We start from the raw sequence: 17,024 nt of genomic DNA on the forward strand, positions 1-17,024 counted from the left end.
CTTTGATAAATTTATTAACTTTGATAAATTAATTTGTTTTCTAACATGGTTGATTTTCTTGATCTAGCGTACTCCTCAGCATTACTTGCATCAACTCTCTTTTGGGGTGTTTTGAAGGAAATCTTCACTTAGAACACGAAATCTGTTAGGTACCAAAAAATGCTGTTGATAATTCTGTGAGTGGTCATAACTGTTACCCGTCTTTCTTGGAGTAACCCATTTCTGGGTGGGTGATAAAAAACATGAGTTGTTTCGTTCAATTGGCATTTGAAATACTTCCTTTTTTGGGGGGGGGGGGGAACAAATTTATTGTTTTCAAGACAAAATTGAAAACGGCCTCACAGTTTTGATTGACCAAATCGAAACTTTTCTGCAGAGTCTCCAATGACCAGCTCAAATGCATATGTAAGCGTAAGAAGACCACAATCGTACGGACTAACCTGGGGATTAATAATTTCAACTTGTTTAATTGTAGGTGTTATGTTGTTTTGTGGCGAGTAGAGAGTAGTTATCTGTGCGGTTAGTTCTTGTAAGACGGATAAATTTAAACTGTCATATACATAGACGTCTCCGAAAACATTTGCTAACAAAGTGAAATGTTTGTTTTGCGTGTGGTGTATGAACAAAGTGCGGTGTGGACAATACGTTAGAAAATCCCCACTGTCCTTTGTGTCGTCCCTTTATTTTGTGCGGGGCCGTTATGAGCAATAAAGAAATTATTGTTATTATTATTATTATTATTATTATTATTATTATTATTATTATTATTATTGAGTGAAAGAGCAGTGCATGCCATCAAAGTGACACTGGGGTAAAATATACGAAGCCCAATATACCCATCATGACTACCCGTCTGATAAAGGTACACCAGGCACATGCATCACAACCATATGTGCGCGACATGGTGATCTCATATCAAGATAAACAGCACATGACCTTGCAGGTGGGGCCCAGTTAGAATTTTCTTCAGGTTGAGTAGCCCATCCCGCTCAAAAGGTCCCTGAATAAGGGTTGTTTAAGGATGTTGAAAGAACCACCCATGTTTCCAGAGGTGAATTATTCAAACCCCAAAGAATCCCTCTCAACACATGGCTATGATGCTCCCCCACTACTTCTGCTCGTGATCAGAGATGCACATATCGTCAGCCACTAAGGGACATGCTCAACTGGTTAAGGTCAAACAACTGACAAGCAAATCTGTGGTATTGAGCAGAATATTTGCTGTAGCCCATCTTTTATACCAAGACAAAACAATATACATGATAACACTTCCAATCAGTTAAGATCAGAAGCTATGAGAGCCACTGCCTGGTACTGCATCAGGGCATTTATTATTATTATTATTATTATATTATTATTATTATTATTATTATTATTATTATTATTATTATTAGAGTAATGATTTTTGCCAACATAACATGACATTCCTAGTTTAGGACGAATGTTGCTGTAATCTAGCCCCAGGAGACATCGTCTCCAGCTGGCTATACAACGCGATCTGTGTCCTTATATTTTCGAACAAGGGAATCTAGCACCCCAACTCAGCTCAAAATAATATTTGTGTATCGCGAAGGGAAATAACCAGGAAATCGCGATACACAGATATTATTTTAAGCTGAGTGGGGGTGCTAGATTCCCTTTCTTGAAAATATAGGGACACAGATCATGTTGTATAGCCCGCTGGAGACGATGTCTCCTGGGCCTAAATTACAGCAACATTCGTCCTCAACCAGAACTGCTATGTTATGTTGACAAAAATCTTTACTCCAAAGTACTGTTGCTGGATGCCTCTCGTTGTGAGATTTAAAAATAGTAATTTTCTAAATATTATTATTATTATTATTATTATTATTAATTTTATTATTGTTGTTGTTATTATTATTATTATTATTACTATTATTATTATTATTATTATTATTATTATTATTATTATTATTATTATTATTATCATTATTATTATTATTATTATTATTATTTATTATTATTATTATTATTATTATTAAGGCGGTGAGCTGGCAGAATCGTTAGCACGCCGGCTGAAATGCTTAACGGGATTTCGTCCGTCTTTACGATCTGAGTTCAAATTTCCCGAGGTCGACTTTGCCTTTCATCCTTTCAGGGTCGATGAAATACGTGCTAGCTACGCACTGGGTCGATGTATTCGACTAACCCCTCTCCCAAAATTTAATGCCTTGTGCCTTTAGTAGAAATGATTATTATTTTTCAGGTAGCGGAAAATCGCTAAGCAACGTTTTTTCCAGGTTTACATTCTATGTTCGGAAGCCACTGAGTTCAGCTTTGTGTTTCATCCTTTCAGGGTTGATAAATTAAGTACTAATTGATCACTGGGGTCGACATAATCGACTAGCCCCCTCCCCAAAATTTCTGACCTTGTGCCAAAATTTGAAACCATCATTGTTGTTGTTGTTATTGTTATTATTATTATTATTATTATTATTATTATTATTATTATTATTATTATTATTATTAAGTACTAATTGATCACTGGGGTCGACATAATCGACTAGCCCCCTCCCCAAAATTTCTGACCTTGTGCCAAAATTTGAAACCATCATTGTTGTTGTTGTTGTTGTTGTTATTGTTATTATTATTATTATTATTATTATTATTATTATTATTATTATTATTATTATTATTAAGTACTAATTGATCACTGGGGTCGACATAATCGACTAGCCCCCTCCCCAAAATTTCTGACCTTGTGCCAAAATTTGAAACCATCATTGTTGTTGTTATTGTTGTTGTTATTGTTATTATTATTATTATTATTATTATTATTATTATTATTATTAAGTACTAATTGATCACTGGGGTCGACATAATCGACTAGCCCCCTCCCCAAAATTTCTGACCTTGTGCCAAAATTTGAAACCATCATTGTTGTTGTTGTTGTTGTTGTTATTGTTATTATTATTATTATTATTATTATTATTATTATTATTATTATTATATTATTATTATTTTCTACTCTAGGCAAAAGGCCCAAAATTAGACCGACCCCACTACGCAAATGGTACTTAATTTATCGACCCCGAAAGGATGAAAGGCAAAGTCGATCTTGGCAGAATTTGAATTCAGAACGTGTTATAGAGAGACTGTCCATGTTCTTATTTGATAAATTTAATCGCTTGCTCAGTATAACATCACCACCACCACCATGGCTACAACGTAGAATACTGGGTGATCCTTTCAGTTCTTAGTTGACTGAGTCAACAGAGTGTCGGACAGTCCACTGAAAGTTGGGACTGGTTGGTATTCTGTCCGGAATGCCTAATATTTCAAAGTATATTAGGTAGTATATTGTACCATAGCAAGCAGTAGAAACACAATTCGATGAGAAACGTGGAGGCCTCCAGTTTTGAGTTCACTTTTTCCGATAGGAAAAGCTAGCTTCCGTCTAAGAACGCCTTCTCAGTGTCATCATCTTAACTGAGTTGGCTTTATAAGAGTAGAGACGAGCTACTGCCATCTCTAGCAGACGAGGTGTCCAGTACTGGAGAAAGCCAGGAATAGCCCGAAACCAGACTGGTATGCTGCCCCCATCGCTAGAAAGTGGTAGAAGTTCGCTCCCTTGCTCGCAATATATCGGATGCAGATACGCGTCATTAAGCAGCTAGAGAAGATGTCCTCTTGGGGTAAAAAAATGGCAATAGAGTCCGTTCGAACGGAACAGCCATGTTGAAGTGGCTACGCACATTACTTGCTAGTACATCTACTGCAATCATCTCTTAGAAAGGTTTTAGAATTAACTTCTTTGCTTTATGGAGATGTGTTGTGGAAAATGATTAATTCAACTTCATCAGTCACTCTGTAGGAATGTATTCCACTGCTGCCAAATATGTGCTGTTTCACTTCTTGCCACTCCTCCCACTCTTTGTAGATATGATACTGTGGACAAATCTAACAGTTGCGATATAAATACACACGGAACTCTACCGTCCCCTCTCCCAGCCATATCAGTTCTTGGAGTTCAACTAAGTTCAGTTTAGAAGTTGGTAGAGTATTCTTTACATTCTAGCCTTTTATCTTCTGTTTACGAATGTCTTCACAAACTGCACTGCGCTCATGAAGTTGTTACTTTCTTCACTCCCTATTATTGTTGGTCGATCAGTTTTGAGACGATTCTCTTCGCATAATTCACATCACCATGAAATGGAGGAACACGATAAGCAGAAATGGTTTCTGATTGAGGTCAGAAGCTTTTATAGTTAGTTAATACCATTAATCCCAGTATTAAACTGGAACTTTATTTCATCGACCCCACAGAGTTGAAAGACAAAGTTGATCTCGACTGGATTTAAATGAAAAAAGCTGGAAAAAGTGCCGTTAAGCATTTTGTCCGACACAACGATTCAGGCAGTTCGCCGCTTAAAAACGATTATTTCAAATTTTGTCACAATGCCAGCGATTGATTACGTCGACCTCAAAACTTCACTGTTACGTTTTTTTATTGATCTCGAAAGAGCGTAAGGTACAGTTGACCTCAGTGAGCAAAAGACCAATGTTTGTAAGAAAATAGTTCGATAGAAGGGATCAGTTCCTATATTACACTATTTGTGGAATCGATTCCGTATTGATAAAGAACGAAGTCGACTCTGAGGCAGTATTATTACCCAGAATGCAATTTAAAGATATAAACCATATATCTGGGTTACTTCTTTAATGTGTCATAATATCAACATTTGATGAGTCTACTAACTCTTCAAATGTTGATATTATGGAGTGTTTTCACAATAAGACACCTGAGGACGACCGGGGAATATATCAAGTGAAACAATTACAGTCATTAGCAAGATTAATCGTTCAACCAATGTTTACCATTTTTCCAGTTACCAGTAGAAAACTATGATTGAGAATACCATCCAAGAAATTATTGACAACAAAGTAAACTCTCTGTACATTTATATTTACGTAAATATGTCTATTTGTCTCCATAAAATGAGCGCGCACGAGTGTTTGCGTGTGTATACGATTGTCTGTGAATGTGTGTTTACGTGTATTAATGTGTGTGTGCGTGCGCGCGTGTATGTCTATGTGTAAAATTGTGTGAGTTTGTGTAAGAATATGGAGCAATTTTAATTAGATTTTCATTTCGATATCTACAAGTATAGAATACTATGTTGTTAGCCAATAAATATGAATGCATGACTGCACACACACACACACACGCACTCTGTCTCTCTCTTTCTATCTCTCTTTCTCTTTCTCTCTCTCTCTCTCTCTCTCTCTCGCATACACACACATACACTCACACAAAGGGGGAGACGAAGAGAAAAATTATTGATTAGAAAAAGTTGAAACTTTATTAAATGAAAGAAATATTTCGGTCAAAGCTGCCAAAATATTCAAATAATGCCAATAAGTTAATCAGAAATCTCAAGTCACGGAAATTGATACTTTCGTGGAGCAAACGCAACAATAAATCAAAGAAACTGATATGAAATGGTAATTTGCGACTTCCGTTCATCTGCACCTATAAGACTGTCTACCTTTTAGTACTTTGTATCTTAATCTGCTCCTCTGACAATGTCATTTGACACCAAACACACACATTCGCACATACACGTACGCATACACGCACATTGTAGTATAGAAAATGTAGTTGAAATAGTGAGTGTTATTCAGTCAATTCCAACGTGTATCACAGTACCAGTTAAAGAAAGCTAGAAATGAATGGTTTCTATATGCTAGCGTAGTGTTGTTTAACCGCAGGTCAATCCTGATCCAGTAGACCTTTGCTCAAAGGAAGTTCCGGCTATATCCATTTTATCTTTTATTCAGATAATCTAAATGAATCTAAGTGTAGAGCCTTTTGTTTAGGGAAAATAAACCACAAATTGTCTGGTGGAGGAAAGTCAATGAAAAATGTGTTATAGATCACGAAACAAGTATTTTAGACATACACAGGCGCAGGCGTGGGTGTGTGATAAGAAGCTTGCTTCCCAACCACATAGTCCAGAGTTCCGTCCCTCTGCGTAGCACCTTGGGCAAGTGTCTTCTATTATAGCCTCAGGCTGACCAAAGCCTTGCTAGAGGATTTGGTAGACGGAAACTGAAAGAAGCCAGGGGTATATATATATATATATATATATGTGTGTGTGTGTGTGTGTGTGTGTGTGTGTGTGTGTATGTTGTTTCCCCGCCATCACTTGACAACCGATGCTGGTGTGTTTATGTCGGCAAAGAGATCGATGGAATAAGTATTAGGCTTGGGGTCGATTTGTTGAACTAAAACACTTCAAGGCGGTGCTCCAGCATGACTGCAGTCAAATAACTGAAGCAAGTAAAAGAATAAAAGAATAAACGCACGAACGCGCACGAGCCAAAGAGACACAGAGTGCAATTGGTGGCTGAACTAAGATGTAATATGTGTGTATTGTATCAATTCCACCACCAGTTTTAACAATAATCCTCGAATGTTGTTGCCCTACCATGATAACCACAAAGAACAGCTTTATTACATCAGTAATACTCAGGGTATAAAGTCCCGTTTCAGCTTATATACTCTTTTACTTGTTTCAGTCATTTGACTGCAGCCATACTGGAGCACCGCCCTTAGTCGAGCAAATCAACCCCAGGACTTATTCTTTGGAAGCCTATTCTATCGGTCACTTTTGCCGGACCGCTAAGTTACGGGGACGTAAACACACCAGCATCGGTTGTCAAGCGATGTTGGGGGGACAAACACAGACACACACACACATATATATATACACATATACGATGGGCTTCTTTCAGTTTCCGTCTACCAAATCCACTTACAAGGCTTTGGTCGGCCCGAGGCTATAGTAGAAGACACTTGCCCAAGGTGCCACGCAGTGGGACTGAACCCAGAACCATGTGGTTGGTAAGCAAGCTACTTACCACACAGCCACTCCTGTGCCATAAAATGTAAATATTTTATGTTTTGTTTTTGTTTTAATGGTTTAAATCAGACGAAGAAGAGCAGCGTTCAGGAACGACCCTATTCAGGCTCCCCAGGGTTGATGACACGTAACTATCCTTAGACAATAGACCTGACAAACGAAGTGGTCTCTGTTTGAGGAATACATGGACCAGGTGGAAATTTGGGCGACAGATTTAGTCCTCTAACTAATATTTAGAGTGTCTATGCAGCAATGTTTCCTATGTAACTGTACGTGTTTCTGTGTTTAGGAAAGATTTCGCCTCAGACAGAAATCGAACACGAAATAAAGTTAAAGTATTTCAAACTTTATTGAATATCAGATGTTCGTGCAAGGGTGCACTGTCATTTTATTAACTTTAGAGGTTCCTTTTTCTCCTCTTGCTTTTAAAAATATATTTGACCTGTTTATGTAGCTAAGAGTTGAAAGCGTAATTTGCAAAATGTCTAGAGGATACGAGCTAACGATTAAAATATTTTAAGATGACTCATGTATTGAATAATAGTTGTTGAACAGATTTATTTTCAGTTATTAGCTATTAACCGACCTTGCGTCATCAAATGATGGTCAACCGTTGCAAAAGCTGTCAGATCAAATGTCGTCAGTGTCTTTTAAAAGCAAAATTAAAAAAAGAAAAGCCTTTTCCGCTATTTACATATTTCTTAAAGAAATTACAGAACAATGAAATGGCAATCAATGAGATGTAGGTCTACACTACCTGCTTAATGACGTACTCTTAATTTAAAAGCAAAGCACTTAATTACTGTATATAATTAATACTGCATTTGACATATTTCGATAAGAAGTAACTAGAGTTTCATGCCACTTGATTGAAAGTTTAAAATTTGAGGGTTCTAAAGTTTATTTTTATTAAATTACTTAGCTTAATTAGGTTATTGGGGAAATTTTAACTGTAGAAAGTAAAGGTGCAACGATATGAAACAATAACTATAAATATTTTAGTTTCTGTAATACTAAATTTTAATTTAGCTGTAAATGTCAATGGTAAAGAAGAAATTATTTGCCCTGTTGACCTCTGGAGCGCCCCTTTTTAGTTTTTCGATTTAGTTGAAATCCATCAATATTATGCTTTTCACAATTGTTGATTTTCTTTGTTTTTCATTCTACTGGTTAAATTTATCCTTTTATGCTATCTAAACGGCAATAATTAATAGACTGAACAAGGTTTCTAACAGCTCAGTGGTGAAACAATGCAGGCATATTTTGATGAAACTCGGTGTAAAAATAGAACAATATTTTCTCTTGATTTATTAGCCTTTACTTTCTAGTCACACTGCCACGTAGCTTTGTACTGTCTCCCATATGTATTATTGTAACACTAGCGACACTAAATTTTTATCTAATTGAACACATCTGACATGGCTCGATTTTAAGAAGACGATCTAACGTGCAAAATCTTTCTATTGTCAGAATAAGTCAAAAATTTGTGTTGGATAAAATTTTAATATAATCTAAAGAAATACGTTTAACACAATAATTATGGATAATAGTTGCGAGAGAAGCTGAGAAAAGATATGGCTCTTTAATGGCACCTTATCTCAGACAAAATAATTCTCACCAACAATATACATATATTGCGCTAGGAACATAAGCAAATAAGTAAGAAGCCACTCACTGGATGATAGACACGAAAATAGTCATTGTGTATAATTAAGATTATCTCTACAGATTTTCTTTAGAAATTATAGATAGCACTGAGTTTGTTACGGCATTTTGTATCCAAGGCATATCCAAGACGTCAGATGCAAACAAATAAAGAGATCGAAGATGAAAAAGATGCTAATGGGCATACATGTCATATTTCAGGAGTTTTTGCTCCTTCATCAGCACTCTTCTAACCCATTAATCATCTACAAATTCATTGCTTAAATAACAACAAAATCGTTACAAAATCAGTGCTGTCTATAATTTCTAAAGAAAATCTGTAGAGCTGACATTAACACGTGATTTAAGTGCACTGCTAACACAGTAGGACACGGTATTGACTTATAAAAAACATTTAATGTACTTTATAGCATGTTATGGTTGCATAACGAAATACCTTGTTCATACAAGTCATTGTGTATATTGAGGTTAGTGAAAAATTATATAGAGATTTAGTAATATCTCTTTTCTTTTTCTTATTTAAAAAAAATAAAGCAGCACCCAACTAAATGTTTTTCTACGTAGCATAAGACTGGATTTCAGAAATATTAATTAAATTAGAAAAAAACATTCTAATTCACTGTATGGTAATTTACAATAATGATATATGTTAATTTATATTTTAAAGCAGTTTTGATACATTTATAGAAAGAAAAGTAATAAAATTTTTACTGGCATTTAATTTAAATCAGTATGACTCAATTTAAAGATAATACTTTCATTTAAAGATAATCTGCAATAATAGAATTAAGACTGATGTTATTACTACCGCCGTTTCTTATAACACGCCCTATCTATAAACATGGAATATCTCAGAGGAATATATATATAAAATTCCACTCTTTGAAAAGAAGAAAATATTTCCTAATGAATTCAAATTAATTTATGAAGTTGGTTCCGATGTATGAGGCATATGGGGCCTCCTTAGGGGTTGTGAAGGCTACCCATGTAGGAGAAGGAAAACCCTGATATAAAACCAAGTTTGCTGTGCACCATCAGCATCTACTTAGCGGCAAAGAGAACGATACAAATGTTGGTTTAGAAATGAAGCACTTCAGTGTCAGTGCGCAACACTTCAAAACAAAGAGACTCGAGAGTTCAAATGTCAGAAGTTATTCAGGACATTTGCCAAAGGAATACTAGAAATCTAAATGAATTAGCACATAAATTGGCGCAGCCATCTCACATAGGTATGAGGTCATGCAAACGGGTATTCAGAAATGTAAAGCTGAAGCACTGTAAGCAAAAATTTGCAAACCACCACGTTCTCCTGATCATTCAGTGTGTGATTATTATCTCTTTAGACACCTTAAGATTGCACGAAAAAATTTGCACGTAATACAGGAACTGAAGGACAATATCACGCATGCGTTCACTGCCATCGATGTCACTATTTTACACCGGATGCACCTAAACATGATTAGACGCGCACAGCTGTGTATTGATGCAGCAGTGAATCGTTTTCAAAATCTACGATGGTGAGTTCTTTCGAGCACTTGTAAATATATTTCTGTATTTACACTATGTTACAGAAGTCGGGCTACATTTTTGTGTGTCACCGAGACAGTTTTTAAAAATACATAGCTAAAGACGTCTCCAAACGTTCAAAATTACTGAACGTCATGAGTGAAAAAGATTTTATTAGTACTTAAATGTAAATTATTTAGTTTATAGAAAATGAGTTTTCATTGAGTATTTTCAATCATTGCTACAACATGTCGTGGTTTAGAATCTCTGAAATTTAATGTATATTATTTGGCATTTCATGTAGTAAATGTAATTCTGTAATGATACAGTTAATGATAATCGCTGTTATTGAAATGCTAGCCATACTTTCAGATCAATGATGGCAACTACAAGCCACCAGCTTTCCTCATATTTACAATGGTGATTTCACATAACTGGCAAAATGTTGCAGGGTCAAGTCCTGTAGCGTGGCGCCTTCTAAAAGATCAGAAGCGTCATTCCTTCCATAGTTTCTCGTAACATGATTAGCCTCCGTTGCTAGGAATTCTCCAAAAAACCCTTCATACATTGTCAGCTTAATTGATATATTTAACCTGGTTTAAAATATGTCAATCATTGTACTAACAATTTCCTCAAGTTTATGAGTGCGCGTCTATCTGTGCGTGTGAGTGTATGTATAATATACACAACAACAACACACATACACACACGCACGCACAAATAAACATATTTATTCAATCACTCACACACACACACACGCATTTCGTTGAGTTTCAAGTAGCAGATTTGTGTCTGGTATGCAACACCTCAACTTACGAGTGAATAGGTGATTTTTGTCTTTCGCTGGCAGACACTGCCTGTCACCACCACCACCACCACTACCATTGCTACTGCAACTACTACAGAGGAGGAGGAGGTGATGGAGGAGATGGAGGAGGGGCAAGAGGAAGAGGAATGCTGATTGCTGATTTTAATGTAGTATTATAGTTCAGTAATTCAACTCTGGAGAAGGTATCTAGGAAGAATGTATGTGCGTGTGTGTGCGCTTGTATACTTGTATGTGTGTGTGTGTGTGTGTGTGTGTGAGAGAGAGAGAGAGAGAGAGAGGGAGAGAGAGAAAGAAAGAGAAAGGGAGAAATAATTATGTGTCCAGTTTCTTATTATTACTAATTTTTCTGGTGTTTTGATAATGACTTGTTCTTTAAACCTAAGGAGAATAGTTGTTTATAGAGTAAAACGAAAGATATGTTCGAACTAATATATTTCATCGAGTTCCTATCATCATAATACTACTGTTTCTTAAGTCTTTCATCTAGTCTGTACAGATACAGAAGCATGAAGATTTGATTAATGTGAAGTATTTAGCTTGTTACTTTACTCTCGTAATGTGTGCTTATATTTCTTCACTAATTCTAATCGGCCACTTCAGCTCACCATGTGATCGCTGACTTAATCTCCATCTAATGATCTCTGACTTTATCGTTACTAAATCTAAGTTGAATCGTAAAATAAGGTTTAAGGCGATGATCTTTTATTTTACTGTTAAATGCTTATCCGTATGGGGTGAAATACAGATTAATAGAGAAACCAATATGATTTAAGTTGGTTTCTATCAGTAAAACATTTATCATAATGTAACTTGGGGAGGATAACACCCTGTGATCTAATCGCTTCAACATCTCAAGACTTGTTCTCTTTCTGATCCATGTTCGCGTAAACTGTTTATAACATTTATGCTAAAATCTTGCTTGTAAACTTATAATTCTATACCTGTATACAAATTTGTTTATGCATTTTATATACACTTTCCTACTGAGATACCTAGTTAAATTTTTACCGGACATACTTAGTTATTCTAAGACAAATTAGCTCTTCAGTTTTGTAATAAATGGGTGTAAAATGGAATGCCTCACAACACTGTAGAGAGAATTAACATCTAATAAAAAATTTACTGAAAGTCGACCTATTTTTCAGAATTATCATCGTAAACAGTGACGTGTTCTGTAATTAGAGTCGTGTTTTCATTTTTATTCCGGTCTGAGGAACGATAAAGAAAACCTTGGTAAATACCCGGTGTCCATGGCAACTCTAGGTCTTAGATAACTGATAAACTCCAGCCAAACGATATCTAATTGTTATCTGACTGTTATCATGTTTTGACATCAAACTAAAATGTTGCAATCTTTATCAAGAATTGCTATAACATAATTCATTTATATATTATATAAAGCCGGCGGATTTGTTAGCACACCCGATGAAATGTTTAGCGGCATTTCGTCCGTCTTTACATTCAGATTTCTAATTCGGTCGAAGACGACTTTGCTTTTCATCCTTTCGGGGTCGATCAAGTAAGTATCATTTGAGCATTGGGGTTGATGTAATCGACTAGTTCTTTTCCCCAATGTTTCAGTCCTTGTGACTATAATAAAAAGGATTTGTATATCATATAGTCATAAAATCAAATTTGCTAAAAAAAAAAAAATGATTAAAATAACTTACGATCAATTTGTAATTAAGGAAAGTGATACAAGAGCCAGTTTGCTGCACAAGCTGAACTGACAAGATGGCAGAGCATTTTTTTATAATTTAATTTCAACTTTATATAGCTGGAATCAATAGTCACTTTCATACTAGAAGTACAATGAGGAATACCATTCAAAATCTAGAAGATTTAAAGTAAATATTTGTCAAGGAACTACATGAAATTTTCTATCACTACTACTATACTATGTGAATCCAAATTATTGCTGTTACTTCTGTCGCTAATGTATTATAGGTAGAAGAGAGAACAATTACAGAAGTTGAAGTAGAGTGGAAGGAGAAAAATATTATGGAGGGCGAAAACAGGTATGGTGAGGAATATCTGTGTGTGTATGTATGTGTGTGATATCTATATGATGCTGTTTAAGAACAGTTACTAACAATGCTGATCATTACTAGCGTCTGTCAGAACTGCGTCGTATAGCTCCTTTTCTTCCTGCTCTTAATTAAGTTTGTAATAAATGGGCTCACTGCAGGACTGTGTGAAGGCAAATATAAAAGCTTTGTGACCAGGCCTTTGCTGATGACATCACACTGGTGGTAGAAGCATGAGATGAGCTGAATGAAAACGCACATGAAAGACCGAATTAGCTGTGAAAAAGGTCAACGGGATGCAGATTACTTCCACGCTTAATCTTCCATATTCATCAAACAGCAAACTGTGAAAGAAATGGATAATTTCTCCACCAGAGCAGGCAATTCGATCAGTGGTAAATGAAGCATAAAATCGATGTAAATAGCAGAATTTGACAGCATATGCGCCAAATCTAAGCAACGGCTAGTGTCAAGAACATTCGGCGATATAGTGCAATAGTTCAACCAACAGTTCAGTATGCGAGTAAAACACGGAAAATATCATTGAAGGGGATCAAGAAGCTGAACAGTTCCACTGACGATGTCTACGGACGACCTTCAAAATCACATGAAGAGAAAGTATTACCAAAGAGAAAATCCTGTGAAGTATTTTCTACAAAATTCTTCTACAAAACATCATGATACTGCCTTAGTTTCACCTGATAGGTGACACTTTGAATCTGGCAGCTATTTGGCATACAAAGACGGCAATGACATGGACAGTGAATAAAGGAAAGCGAGGAAAGGACCGGTGTAAGAAACTTGGTGCCGGATACTTCCGGAGCTCCTCAAATGCACAAGGATCTGTCGGACAGGAACAGTAAGAATTGTAGCAGATCAATCACATTAGATGAAGTTTTCAGTCACATGCTCCTCAACACAAGACGCCATAAGACTAACAGACACACACACACGCACACACACACATACATACACACACACATACACACACACACACACACACATATATATATATATATATATATACCAAACGAGGGGAAATTTAAGCTCATCCACATCGATGATTTAGAGAAGAGGATGTAATTAACTAGTTCTGCTCGCTCCTTCGGGAGAGCCTCTAGTATCTATATAATCTGCTTGTTCGTTTGTTACTTTAGCTGGTTAGAAGATGAAAATGAAGTGAGTGCGAGGTGGAATAAAAGTGAGAAAGAGGGGAGGAATGTGAGTGGAGAAGAACAAAGAGAAAAGTATAATACGCAAAGGCTAAATGTATTACCTGGTTAGTTGAAGGGAGATGTGAAGAGCGATAGAAAAAGACAGTAAGAGAAAGAAGGAAAGAGAAGTGTTAATGGCGTACGGTAGCCTGGGGAGGGAACGGTAAAAAGGAAGAGATATGTTTAGGATACAATATTTAGTAGAGAGTGATGTTCTGATGGTGAGGTAAAAGAAAAGTAGATAGAGGGAGATGGTCAGTGGAAGCAGTTACATTACGAGAGAGAGAGAGGGGTAGATAGCATTTGTATTGTCAGAGTAGAAATACAATGACAGCAAGGAAGATTAGATATAAACAAACAACTGAACTGAAACGAAATGAAATGAGCTTTGTTTACTGAAAGCTATAGTAATGATGATGGTGGTAGTGGTGGTGATGGTGTGCTGATAGTGAAAAATATTTTTGTTATTGAACTAGATCCGTAGTATTATTATTGTACTTGTTTGTAGAAGAATAATGTTATAGTTTGTTAGAGAGGAGGAGGAGGAGAAGGGGCAGTGAGTGAGAGAGAGGGGAAGAAGGAACGTGAGAGTGAGTGAAAGAGCAGATAGCCAGCCGATGCATTATGCTGTTACTAATGTGGTTAGTCGAAGTGAGAGGTGAGGAGAAAGAGGAGAATTTTAAAGACAAGAAGCGGGGAATTACATGGTTAAAAAGTTTGTTGAAAAGATAGAGAGAAAGAGAGAAATATAAAGGGCTTAGCTGGAGGGAAAATTAATAATATAATATATTATTGTGACTGGAAGTAAAATAACTTAGCAAAATAAAAATTAAAATGCGAATCGTACTTCCTTTCTTAAATAGCTTCTATTAATCTTTTTTGTTTTGTCGAATATCCACGGGTCCCACTAGTCGTCAAATATCAGTGACTCAGGTATAATTGTGAACAGCAACCTAAGCTGGAGTGCACACATCAACAATATAGACGATGTGGCTTACAAAACAAGTTCTTAGAAATTTCCAGTCTACGTATCATGATGCCATCATCCTTCTATCCTATACTTTTGATTGATTTCACTTTGAATGATGTTGTCCATTCTGGTTTCCTTATATAATACAATCCATTATGACTACTGAAGCAATCCAAAGGTCATTTACTAAAATACACGCATAAATAAATAACGTGAAGGGCCTTGATTAATGGGATTTGTTAAAAGAACACTTTATTCTGTCTAATCCACCGAGAGCGATACATCATTTGTTCAACAAGGGGAATTTTCCATCAACATGCTCCAAATGATGCCACCCAAGGCTTGGATCCTATTCCATTCACTCCATCCTACAAAACTCGAGTTCACATTCCATAAAAACACTGCGACTCTTTTTTTTTTTTTTGTATCTCAGATGATCTTGCTATATACACATTATCCCGAATGAAATTATAACAGAATACCTTATAACTCTCAAACAATACTTGGACAAATTCTTTTAAGAAAAACCAGAACTCCCGACATATGGATAAACTTTGTCCAACAGTAGCTCCAACTCAAGTAGGCAATAGCGCCTCAAAATATGACTTACAGCTTCACTTGATGACGATGCTAAGCTAGACAAGACATAATGACGGTAATTAATCTTAGGTTTTCGTATATAGATAGATAGAAAGCTAGATAGATAAAGAGAGAGAGAGAGAGAGAGAGAGAGACAATATGTGTGTGCACGGGCTTTTCGATATGTCATCTAGTCATGTGCAGTTTTTTACACGTCTAACCAAGTTAATAAAAGACATATTAGTTAACTCTCTTAAATGTCCTAACATAGGATAACGATTCAAATTGTCCATTCTTCAGTTACTAGACACATGACTTAAGTGTTTTTATTAAAATAACTCAATTTCGCTTGTGGCGATAACTCCATCCCTATAAATTTACTTTAACAAGATCTCTCACGTCTGGGGTGAGGGCCGTAAAGGCTATGGTTTTGGCTTTCCTACTCATTAAGCAATTCATATTAAATACTTATTTCGATATTTGAGAACTCTCTGCAAACATTTTCATTGCAGACCTATTGTTTCACTGATAAGTATGCAATGAGAATTTACATTATTTACATTTTTTACATTTGACGGATATTTGTCCTCATCTTCTTTGTTAACATGTTTCGGCTGATATACCCTCCAGCCTTCTTCAGGTGTCTTGGGGAAATTTCGAACCTGGGTTCTCATTCCTAAGGTATTTTTCGATGTTGTTGTTATTATTATTCTTATTATTCTTATTCTTATTCTTCTTATTATTATCATTATCCTCATCATCATCATCATCATTATAATTATTATCATCATCATCATCATTATTATTATTATTATCATTATTATATTATTATTATTATTATTATTATTATTATTATTATTATTATTATCATTATAATAATAATAATAATAATAATAATAATAATAATAATAATAATAATAATAATAATAATTATAATAATTATAATAATAATAATAATAATAATAATAATAATAATAATAATAACATCGAAAAATACTTTAGGAATGAGAACCCAAGTTCGAAATTTCCCAAGACACCCGATGAAGGCTGGAGGGTATATCAGCCGAATCGTTGTGTTAAGAGCAAACAAGATGAGGACAAATATCCGTCAAATGTAAATAATGTAAATAATGTATATAATTCTTCATATCTTAAATATAGCACTGAATGAGAATTTAATCTTAATTTACGGTATCCAGACACTATTCATGTAAAAACAAAAACTGTTTGAGGAATGTAATAGGATATTTTGAGGATAAAATTCAGAAGTTGGCTTTAAAGTAGAACTGAGTTACTTTTCGCCTGTCTATCACTTTGTAATATAATTGTTTACACTTTTCTATCACC

At 35.5% G+C, this 17,024-nt stretch overlaps 1 protein-coding gene and 1 long non-coding RNA gene across 4 annotated transcripts in view; both read right to left on the minus strand.

The window, feature by feature from the left end:
- LOC115217863 (ADAMTS-like protein 4) overlaps nt 1-17,024 on the minus strand; it is a 442,200-nt gene that overhangs the window by 382,966 nt on the left and 42,210 nt on the right. The gene's annotated exons all lie outside the window — the stretch shown is intronic.
- Nucleotides 14,279-17,024, minus strand: part of LOC118765674 — a 24,472-nt gene continuing 21,726 nt past the window's right edge. The window contains exon 3 of the long non-coding RNA XR_005001543.1: nt 14,279-14,343. This is a non-coding gene — a long non-coding RNA (uncharacterized LOC118765674). The remainder of the gene's footprint in view (nt 14,344-17,024) is intronic.

This window comes from Octopus sinensis, linkage group LG12, assembly GCF_006345805.1.
Source record: "Octopus sinensis linkage group LG12, ASM634580v1, whole genome shotgun sequence".
Taxonomy (NCBI): Eukaryota; Metazoa; Mollusca; class Cephalopoda; order Octopoda; family Octopodidae; genus Octopus; species Octopus sinensis.